Genomic DNA, 12,399 nt, shown 5'->3' on the forward strand with positions numbered 1-12,399 from the left:
GGGGGATGGCCCCTGCAACCCACAATATAGCTTTGCCGCTGCCCTCAGCTCCTATTCCCAACCCTAGCCGTCGCCTTCAAAGTCTCCTCCATGCTCCCACCTCGGTCCCAGCAATTTATAAGGTATGAAGGCTTGCAAGAAAGCCTTAATTATTAGTCTCACATCTCCTTTTCAAGGATGACTCCTATGATGGCAAATATTTCAATGATACTAGCCTCCATCGGGAAATTGATGACTATTACATTGCTTGGGAACAGATGGTTGGTGGAGGCAAGTTTGGTCTTTTCCCAGCCTGTAACCCTGTTAACTAAAGACTAGAGGTTTGTGTTATTCTTGATATATACACGACCGAAGTTATTGCTAACAAGTATCTTGGATACTTGGCATACCCCTTATAGTTGGGGTAGACAAATCATAATACTTTCAACATCTTATGACATACTTTGTATAAAACTTATTTGCTGGAAAGAGAAACTGATTTCCTTTAGTTGTAAAAAAGTACTCCATCCATCTCAAATAAGTGTCTCAGCTTTATACTAATTTTGCAAAGTTGTACTAAAGTTAAAACACTTATTTTGGGACGAAGGGAGTATTAATTAAAAATATCATCAAAGCAATTCCGGACTATGCAATATCACCCAAACATATATGCAAAGGGGGCCTAAATACTGCAATGTTCCAATTATAGTAGGGAGATGATAACCTGCAAAAACATGTGCATAGTTTTGCATGGTGGACGATATCATTTTAAGAAAATAAGGAGGCATGGGTTTCAAATATATGGAATGTTTTAATCAGTTATGTTATATAAGTAGTGGTCTTGCCTACTCTTTAAATCAGATTCTCTATATGCCCGACAATACAAACTCTATAAACCAAATTATTTTCAGCAGTTCTTTAGTTTCATCGGCAAGGGCACCTCCGAAATTCCACTAAGAGAAACACACGGTATATTCTCGGTACGGTATAACAAAACCAAAATGAAAACAAGACAAGAACAACAATCCAAGGCTTTTCCCCTCTCTGAGATAAATACAAAGTAACACGTATTTGTATCTGTAGTGCACAAGGAAGCTAAACTTGCTAGGTTGTTCGCTGAAAACTGACACTGCAGGCGACACTAACTTTAGAGTTACGGTAAAGCATGTGTAGTGTAGCAGTTAATGAAAAAACATGTGTAGTCGCTAAAGCATGTGCAAGCTCGCTCCACCGCCGTTGACAGCATCATCGGGACACCGAGCGGGTGCGAGGAGTTGGGTAGAATTCGCACCACCGCCGTCGACAACATCATCAAGAATATCTGAGCAAGTGCCAAGGGTTAGCTCCAGCAGACGGCGCTACCGTGAGGACTCCCCATATAGGTAGAGAGGTAGAGATGTTGCCGTAACGTAGGTTATGCAGGATGCCTGCTAGACGGAGCCATACGGCCACTTGAGCTCGCTAGAGACAATGAGGTCGGCCTAGGGGCACTTAGTGGGCTTGCTTTGTGGGGCGCCGTAGCTGGTATATAGTTCCACCCTACTTGCATCTTGAGTTACGATTACTACTTACTATTACAAAGAAAGTTTAGCCCAGGTGCCTGTGCAACTGGGAATGTTCACGTTGATTGGCCGTCGTGAGCACCAGATATTCAGTGGGCTCTAGGTATTGCTCCCCCGATGTCTCCTATTCTTAAGTTATAACTGTATGTTTGCTACCTTGCATATTGTTGCCCTTGCAATTGGTGTATAGGAGAAGTACGTGGAACTGTGAAGCATGGAGACAGTGCCCTCGCTTAGTGGTGGTATATGTAGGCATTGTTAACCATTCATGTTGTGGTAGAGAGAAAAATTTATCGTGGATCAATGCATGATTTTTTTAATTAAAGGTCTTCATAAATAACGGTGAAATATGGTGCATGTGACGTGTTTTTAATCAACTTCGTTCATACTTCTCCATACATTGTACTCCCTCCGGTTTATTAGGCTCCCTCGTATGGTGGGCCAAAATTTGACCATAAATTAAACTAATAAAAATCTAAATTATATGTTACAAAAATATATCATGGAAAACCTCTTTCGAATAAAAGTCCAACAATATACTTTTTGTACTATATACTTCATATCTTGTTAATTGCATGTATGGTCAAAATTTGACTCCAAATATGAGTGGGGCCAATAAGGCCAGATAGAATACGCTTACACATTTCTAGCATGTTTGGATTGATGCCAAAAATTGCCAAATATTGGTTAGTGATTTTTCCAGCCTCACACGAAGTTGCCAAGTTTTGTTAAGTATTGGCATTGCCAGTTTTTTGCTTGCCAATGCATTGGCTAGCCAAATTTTCTTAGCAAATCAAGCATGCTCTTCAATTTCCGCTAGACCAAGAATCGAAGCCCGTTAGATTATGTTCCAATCTCCAAGTGCAGTAACAGATCTTACACTACCACCACCATGATTTGAGCTCTTGAAATAATAGCCCGTCGGAGATGCCAATTGGAACACACATGCATGCGCAATTCATTAACCGATGAGAAACGGAAATTAGGGTTCAATCAAATGTGCGCCCGTGCGCGATTGTGTGAGAGAAATAAATAAGGGGAGGAGGAAGAGATAAAAGACCTTGTGGAGGTGGAGATGGCTACTAGTGACGACAATCATGATGAGGTGGTTGGTTATTGCTGCCATTCCCTCTCTTCCTTCGGAGGTGTGTAACTCGACGCGCTTCTATGTCGGTTCGCTAGTATACTCCTATTTCACTTCTTGTCTTCCAGTTTGCTTACTCCACTTTGCAGAAAATCTGCGGGAACCGATGTGGCGTATGCTTGAGAACCCATCTAGAGGTTTTCCCGGACCGGGCACTGTCCGAAGGTCCAAGGGAGAAGAAAGGCTTAAGTAGACACCTCTGCTGGAATTTTCAAACTCATGTCTGAATTTCTATATATCGAGCCTCACTCCATTGTATACTTCATCTAAATCAATTTTCAACACTTACCTCAGCTATCTATGTATGCACGTACTTGGCAAGTATTTTTGTAATTGTTTAAACTAGCCAAAATATTTCCTTAATCACAAAACTTTCATTACGTTTTCCGTGAGTTCCTATCTTAATTGTGTTCTAGATAACTTCTTAGTCCAAACTGGGTCAGCACACAAACGCTAGGCTAGCTTAACGAAACAATTCTACTCTAGACAAATTGGACATTACCTTGCAGAATCATGTTGACAGTGGGGCGAAGCTAGCGTAAAAAATCTCGGGTGCGCAACTTCGATATTAACTTTAAAATATATGGGATATAAACAAAAAAGGATTATAGTAGGAGGGTTGCGTTTATGAGCTCGGGCTAATCTTTTCCTGTGGTGAAGAGTATATTAAAAAGATATCAACAAATCTAAATGTTTTAGCAGCAAAGATGCTCTAGTTTTCTAGGTGCATGCAAAATTTCGCGGTCATATGACCTCAGGGCAGCTCTGACAAAAACCAAATATTAAAAAACGGTTTGAAAATTCAGATATTGGAGCTTCAAAAAAGGCTGACAAGCTTATGCATGCCCTGCACCCATGGAAGGAGCTCGAGTTGGACCCAAAATCAGAGCCTTTCACTCTGCTTTGCCTGAGTTAGAGGGGAGATGGGCAAAGGGGTTTGGATATATTTGGGGCCACCCGATCTAGCTCTGATGGTTCTCTAGTGAGCCAGATTAATCGTTGATGAGCCCAAGTTGGGTAGGTTGATGGACGAAACAGTGATATTAAAAGGTTAGTTATAAACTCCTTCTCGATTTGTTGCAAAGACATGGATACACGTTGTGATGATTCTGGAGGTTTGCTGTAAATATTGCATTCATGCTACAAACAATTTTTCGTGTTGTTGCAAACGTTGATTACATGATGCATGGATGATTCTTCCGACATAGTTTGATGTGGCTAGTACGTGGGCATAGGTTGCAATTACACACAACAAATGCGCTTCATGGGTGTGTTTGAAATGCTTCGAGGTTTCTCACATTTGTTTTCACATACCGTGAGAAAAACAAAATGGCGATGATGTTGCATACATATTTTTTATTTACTTTTTTGCAATTTTGCTAATGCAACGATAGAACGCTCCAAATTATTTGGCCCTTACACGGGCGTTATGACAGATGATCCCACGTGTCAGTCTCCCTCGCTAAAATTCCCCAATTTCCCCAAATTATAAGGTAGCCATGCTCTCGTAGCCAGTGATAAGGTGGCCATTCCAGCAATGCCGGAGCCTCTGCCGCGCCATTCGCTTTAGCCATGCGAGCTCCAACCTTGCGCACTCCCTGCACCTCCTCGCGGACATGCATGCCGCCGAGATGTGCCCCAGCACGGCCGTTCCTCCCACTGGTCGCTGCACACGCTAGCTGACGCTGAGGAGCTCCTCCTCAATCCTGTCGTGCTCCGCGGCCCGCCGTGGGCAGCGACGCCCAAGCCAAGGAACTGGAGCTGTCGGGACAGGCCGCGAAGGCACGACACTGCGGCGAGTCAGCTTGTGTCTAGCATCGGGACCACTCAAGAGGCTTGGCCGGAGATGGCGCGACCGGGTGAGGACGTGGGTGGACCGGCGGCTCGGTGACTCATTCCCCGTGGCGACCGGAGAGGCACATCCTAGCTCGGCAGCTTGCCTGCTCTGGCCGTTCATGCTTCCCGGGCCGACAGCGGGTTGCCCTCTGCTCGAGTTCCAATCCCGTTGCTCGGCCGTTCGTGCTGCATGGGTCCAGACGTTTAGTCACAACTGCTAATCGCCAACAGTCAAATGGTTGGCTGCCAGGGCATCAGAATATGTTCACGTTGTTCCAAAGCTGGCCGCACCATTAACCCTGTCCATCCTAGGTATTCCTCTCCCGGTGTATCCTATTCTTAAGCTAACTCTCTGCTTCTGTTGCATTATTGTTGCTCTAGCAGTTGGTGTATGGGAGAAATCCATTGAAATGACCCGTGAAGCTTGAAGAGAATCCATCACTCGCTGGGTGGTGTTATATGTAGGCATTGTTAGCCATCGTTGGCCCCTCATGTCGTGGTGGAAAGAAACGTTTATCCTAGATCAATGCATGAGATATTTTGTATTGAATGCCTTCATAAATATTGGTCGTTTATGGTGCATGTGATGTGCTTTTATTCAACTCCTTTTCTTCTCTGTTGGTTGACTAATACGAATGACTACTGGCTACTGGCTACTGGCTACGTGCCTTGTGGTGATCTTATATAATAGCAAAAGGGTCCGTGCGTTGCAACGGGAGAACACAACACGAAAGGCACTAGAATCAAGCTATGAAGATGTGATTGACATCTTGAGCAGGAACATTAGCTGCCTTGTCTTCATGTGTTCTCGTAACATCAGACTCCCTCGTGCGTCCAGACGATGCAATTCTTAATTGGTTCCAAGCTTATGTGCAAAATCGTCGATGAGTTGTGCTTGAGATCCATCGTGCAAACATACGTGAGAATGAGATAAGGACTTTTAAAAAGCCATTTGGAAAACCTAAATTTGACGGTGTTATCGCCTCTTGATTTCCTAAGGGACACTCTGAAATATTCTTTGGCCAAAACGTAGTATGTTGCCATGAGTACTATTTCTTTTTTCAAAACAAAATTGAACCAGAACGCAAAAAAAAATCTAGCACAATATAAATAATGAACTGTTGCCTGGATTTTTTTTATGTGTAAGACTTAATGTGGAAGATCATTGTATGTTATGTACTGCACTGAATGGCCCTCATGGCCATTGGTAAAGACATAAGGGACATGCAACATGCAGGGGTCATGGCCTGAAGGAAGGAACTTTTAGTGTTTTTTTTCCTGCTAACCACATACCTGCCACATTGATGATGAGCTCGTGCTTGAGACTCATTGGTGAAAATAGTCCAGGATGAGATAAGAATTTTTAGAAGACCATTTGGAAATTTTAAGACGTGCCGACATTATCACCGCTTGATGTTCTAAGGCACCACCCTGAAACTTCTTTGGCCAAGCAGCTTCCATTTCTTTGATGGGCATTTCCTGACTTATACTAATGAATCCTCCACCTGGCCTGGACCTAGCTCTATACGTGGTTTGTTTCATGACCAGTAGAACAATATCTAATGCATTGCCAAACTGGACCAGATAAAACTGTGAATGGAGGCAAATTAGACCTTTATTCATTTTTCTTAATTTGTGGTTAATGGAAAATGCCTGAATTTCTTGTTTAATACTCCCTCCGTTCCAAATTACTCGTCGTGGTTTTAGTTGAACTAAAACCACGACGTGTAATTTGGAACGGAGGGCGTAACATAAAAAAAGAGTGATTATCTGTGCATATAATGGTAAGTATATTTCATATTACTATAAATAATTTTAACACTTGTATGCTTGGACTTTTGATGCCAGACCAAAATATGATGCTTGTGTGAGCGCCGCGAGTGACTGGTGATGCGCAAAAGGCCAAACACCCTCGAGTAGGCTATTTTTCCAATTGTCCAACAGCAAAATTCCAGTTGGTATACTCAAGTTTCAACCAGACTCACATCCCACACGAAATGATGAATAGCTTTGATTTTCAGTCCTATTCTCGCACATTTTATTTTATTGAGACATAAGGCTCGTAGACTTATGTAGAACACAAGAAAACAGAAGAGACTAAACCAAAGACAATTTAAGGCTACCACATTTTACCATGTAGCTGGTAGTGGCCATACTCCACCATTTAATTTGTGCAAAAGTAAAGAAGTAGCCAAGATGAACACTTTGGCTGTAATCAGTTGAAAGACGATTGCACAACCGGCTGGACTGGAAACCATCATGTATAGATTGTATATTAGATGTAAGCAATACAGATCACTATATATAACTTGCAGTCTCCTTTCTTAACTGACGTGTGCACTCCAAAGTAATGCAGGAATTAGCTATTTTACATGGGAATAAAGTATTAGGGGAGCCATGATTTATATACCAACAAAGAGTATGCAGATACTACAACTTTCATTGAGCCATTTTTTATCTGTATTGATTTCGATCCGTGAAATTTAACCAGATGCATCTTGATCTGTTTTTGATCCAAGGAATTCTAGAAACTTGATGTGATGATGGATTACTTTTACTTACCCTTCACGGTGACGGCCACCTATGAAACACAGTGCAATGTGTTGGGGAACGTAGCAGAATTTTAAAATTTTCTACGCATCACCAAGATCAATCTATGGAGTCATCTAGCAACGAGGGAGAGGGGAGTGCATCTACATACCCTTGTAGATCGCGAGCGGAAGCGTTCAAGAGAACGGGGTTGATGAAGTCGTACTCGTCGTGATCCAAATCACCGATGACCTAGCGTCGAACGGATGACACGTCCGCGTTCAACACACGTACAGTTAGGAAGACGTCTCCTCCTTCTTGATCCAGCAAGGGGGAAGGAGAGGTTGATGGAGATCCAGCAGCATGACGGCGTGGTGGTGGAAACAGCGGTGATCTCGGCAGGGCTTCGCCAAGCTTAGCGAGAGGGAGAGGTGTCACGGGAGGGAGAGGGAGGCGCCAGGGGCTAGGGTGCGGCTGCCCTCCCCCCCACTATATATAGGACCCCTAGGGGGGGCGCCGGCCCTAGGAGATGGGATCTCCAAGGGGGGGCGGCGGCCAAGGGGGGTGACATGCCCCCCAAGCCAAGTGGGGCGCCCCCACCCCTAGGGTTTCCAACCCTAGGTGCAGGGGGAGGCCCAAGGGGGGCGCACCAGCCCACTAGGGACTGGTTCCCTTCCCCACTTCAGCCCATGGGGCCCTCCGGGATAGGTGGCCCCACCCGATGGACCCCTGGGACCCTTCCGGTGGTCCTGGTACAATACCAATTACCCCCGAAACTTTCCTGATGGCCGAAACTTGACTTCCTATATATAAATCTTCACCTCCGGACCATTCCGGAACTCCTCATGACATCCGGGATCTCATCCGGGACTCCGAACAACTTTCGGGTTACCGCATACTAATATCTCAACAACCCTAGCGTCACCGAACCTTAAGTGTGTAGACCCTACGGGTTCAGGAGACATGCAGACATGACCGAGACGACTCTCCGGTCAATAACCAACAGCGGGATCTGGATACCCATGTTGGCTCCCACATGCTCCTCGATGATCTCATCGGATGAACCACGATGTCGAGGATTCAATCAATCCCGTATACAATTCCCTTTGTCAATCGGTACGTTACTTGCCCGAGACTCGATCGTCGGTATCCCAATACCTCGTTCAATCTCGTTACCGGCAAGTCACTTTACTCGTACCGCAATGCATGATCCCGTGATCAACCACTTGGTCACATTGAGCTCATTATGATGATGCATTACCGAGTGGGCCCAGAGATACCTCTCCGTCATATGGAGTGACAAATCCCAGTCTCGATTCATGCCAACCCAACAGACACTTTCGGAGATACCCGTAGTGCACCTTTATAGTCACCCAGTTATGTTGTGACGTTTGGCACACCCAAAGCACTCCTACGGTATCCGGGAGTTGCACAATCTCATGGTCTAAGGAGATGATACTTGACATTCGGAAAAGCTATAGCAAACGAACTACACGATCTTTGAGCTATGCTTAGGATTGGGTCTTGTCCATCACATCATTCTCCTAATGATGTGATCCCGTTATCAATGACATCCAATGTCCATAGTCAGGAAACCATGACTATCTTTTGATCAACGAGCTAGTCAACTAGAGGCTCACTAGGGACGTGTTGTGGTCTATGTATTCACACATGTATTGCGATTTCCAGATAACACAATTATAGCATGAACAATAGACAATTATCATGAACAAAGAAATATAATAATAACCATTTTATTATTGCCTCTAGGGCATATTTCCAACAGTCTCCCACTTGCATTAGAGTCAATAATCTAGTTACATTGTGATGAATCGAACACCCATAGAGTTTTGGTGTTAATCATGTTTTGCTCTAGGGAGAGGTTTAGTCAATGGATCTGCTACATTCAGGTCCGTATGTACTTTAGAAATATCTATGTCTCCATTTTGAACACTTTCACGAATGGAGTTGAAGCGACGCTTGATATGCCTGGTCTTCCTGTGAAACCTGGGCTCCTTGGCAAAGGCAATAGCTCCAGTGTTGTCACAGAAGAGAGTCATCGGGCCCGACGCATTGGGAATGACTCCTAGGTCGGCAATGAACTCCTTCACCCAGATTGCTTCTTGTGCTACCTCCGAGGCTGCCATGTACTCCGCTTCACATGTAGATCCCGCCACAACGCTTTGCTTGCAACTGCACCAGCTTACTGCCCCACCATTCAAAATATACACGTATCCGCTTTGTGACTTGGAGTCATCCAGATCTGTGTCGAAGCTAGCATCGAAGTAACCCTTTACGACGAGCTCTTCGTCACCTCCATAAAAGAGAAACATATCCTTAGTCCTCTTCAGGTACTTCAGGATATTCTTGACCGTTGTCCAGTGTTCCATGCCGGGATTACTTTGGTACCTTCCTACCAAACTTACGGCAAGGTTTACATCAGGTCTGGTACACAGCATAGCATACATGATAGACCCTATGGCCGAGGCATAGGGGACGACACTCATCTTTTCTCTATCTTCTGCCGTGGTCGGGCATTGAGCCGTGCTCAATCTCGTACCTTGCAATACAGGCAAGAACCACTTCTTTGACTGATCCATATTGAACTTCTTCAATATCTTGTCAAGGTACGTACTCTGTGGAAGACCAATGAGGCGTCTTGATCTATCTCTATAGATCTTGATGCCTAATATGTAAGCAGCTTCTCCAAGATCCTTCATTGAAAAACACTTGTTCAAGTAGGCCTTTATGCTTTCCAAGAATTCTATATCATTTCCCATCAACAGCATGTCATCCACATACAATATGAGAAAAGCTATAGAGCTCCCACTCACTTTCTTGTAAATGCAGGCTTCTCCATAAGTCTGCGTAAACCCGAACGCTTTGATCATCTCATCAAAACGAATGTTCCAACTCCTAGATGCTTGCACCAGCCCATAAATCGAGCGTTGGAGCTTGCACACCTTGTCAGCATTCTTAGGATCGACAAAACCTTCCGGCTGCGTCATATACAATTCTTCCTTAAGGAAACCATTAAGGAATGCCGTTTTGACGTCCATTTTCCATATCTCATAATCATAGAATGCGGCAATTGCTAACATGATTCGTACGGACTTCAGCTTCGCTACGGGTGAGAAATTAAGTCTCATCATAGTCAACCCCTTGAACTTGTCGATAACCCTTAGCGACAAGCTGAGCTTTATAGATGGTTACATTACCATCCGCGTCTGTCTTCTTCTTAAAGATCCATTTATTTTCTATGGTTCGCCGATCATCGGGAAGTCAGTCAAAGTCCATACTTCATTTTCATACATGGATCCTATCTCAGATTTCATGGCTTCTAGCCATTTGTCGGAATTTGGGCCCGCCATCGCTTCTTCATAGTTCGAAGGTTCACCATTGTCTAACAACATGATTTCCAGGACAGGGTTGCCGTACCACTCTAGCGCGGAACGTGTCCTTGTGGACCTACGAAGTTCAGTAGCAACTTGATCTGAAGTTTTATGATCATCATCATTAACTTCCTCTCTAGTCGGTGCAGGCACCTCAGGAACATTTTCTTGAGCTGCGCCACTCTCCGGTTCAAGAGGCAATAATTCATCAAGTTCTACTTTCCTCCCACTTACTTCTTTCGAGAGAAACTCTTTCTCTAGAAAGGATCCATTCTTGGCAACAAAGATCTTGCCTTCGGATCTGAGGTAGAAGGTATACCCAATAGTTTCTTTAGGGTATCCTATGAAGACGCATTTTTTCGATTTGGGTTCGAGCTTTTCAGGTTGAAGTTTCTTGACATAAGCATCGCATCCCCAAATTTTTAGAAACGACAGCTTAGGTTTCTTCCCAAACCATAATTCATACGGTGTCGTCTCAACGGATTTCGACGGAGCCCTATTTAAAGTGAATGCGGCAGTCTCTAAAGCATAGCCCCAAAATGACAGCGGTAGATCGGTAAGAGACATCATAGATCGCACCATATCCAATAGAGTGCGATTACGACGTTCGGACACACCATTACGCCGAGGTGTTCCAGGCGGCGTGAGTTGTGAAACTATTCCACATTTCCTTAAGTGCGTGCCAAATTCGTGACTCAAGTATTCTCCCCCACGATCTGATCGCAAGAACTTGATTTTTCTGTCACGTTGATTCTCAACCTCACTCTGAAGTTCCTTGAACTTTTCAAAGGTCTCAGACTTGTGTTTCATTAAGTAGACATACCCATATCTACTCAAGTCATCAGTGAGGGTGAGAACATAACGATAGCCACCGCGAGCCTCAACACTCATTGTACCGCACACATCAGTATGTATGATTTCCAATAAGTTGGTTGCTCACTCCATTGTTCCTGAGAACGGAGTCTTGGTCATTTTACCCATGAGGCATGGTTCACACGTGTCAAATGATTCGTAATCAAGAGACTCCAAAAGTCCATCTGCGTGGACCTTCTTCATGTGTTTGACACCTATGTGACCAAGGCGGCAGTGCCACAAGTATGTGGGACTATCATTATCAACCTTACATCTTTTAGTATTCACACTATGAATATGTGTAATATTACGCTCGAGATTCATTAAGAACAAACCATTCACCAGCGGAGCATGACCATAAAACATATCTCTCATATAAATAGAACAACCATTATTCTCAGATTTAAATGAGTAGCCGTGTCGAATTAAACAAGATCCTGATACAATGTTCATGCTCAAAGCTGGCACTAAATAACAATTATTGAGGTTTAAAACTAATCCCGTAGGTAAATGTAGAGGTAGCGTGCCGACAGCGATCACATCGACCTTGGAACCATTCCCGACGCGCATCGTCACCTCGTCCTTCGCCAGTCTCCGCTTATTCCGCAACTCTTGCTTTGAGTTACAAATGTGAGCAACCGCACCGGTATCAAATACCCAGGAGCTACTACGAGTACTGGTAAGGTACACATCAATTACATGTATATCACATATACCTTTAGTGTTGCTGGCCTTCTTGTCCGCTAAGTATTTGGGGGCAGTTCTGCTTCCAGTAACCACTTCCCTTGCAATAAAACACTCAGTCTCGGGCTTGGGTCCATTCTTTGGCTTCTTCCCGGCAGCTTGCTTATCGGGCGCGGCAACCCCCTTGTCGTCCTTCTTGAAGTTCTTCTTACCCTTGCCTTTCTTAAACTTAGTGGTTTTATTCACCATGAACACTTGATGTCCCTTTTTGATCTCCACCTCCGCTGATTTCAGGATTGAATATACCTCAGGAATGGTCTTTTCCATCCCCTGCATATTGAAGTTCATCACAAAGCTCTTGTAGCTCGGTGAAAGCGACTGAAGGATTCTGTCAATGACCGCGTCATCCAGGAGATTAACT

This window comes from Triticum aestivum, chromosome 7A (assembly GCF_018294505.1).
Source record: "Triticum aestivum cultivar Chinese Spring chromosome 7A, IWGSC CS RefSeq v2.1, whole genome shotgun sequence".
Taxonomy (NCBI): Eukaryota; Viridiplantae; Streptophyta; class Magnoliopsida; order Poales; family Poaceae; genus Triticum; species Triticum aestivum.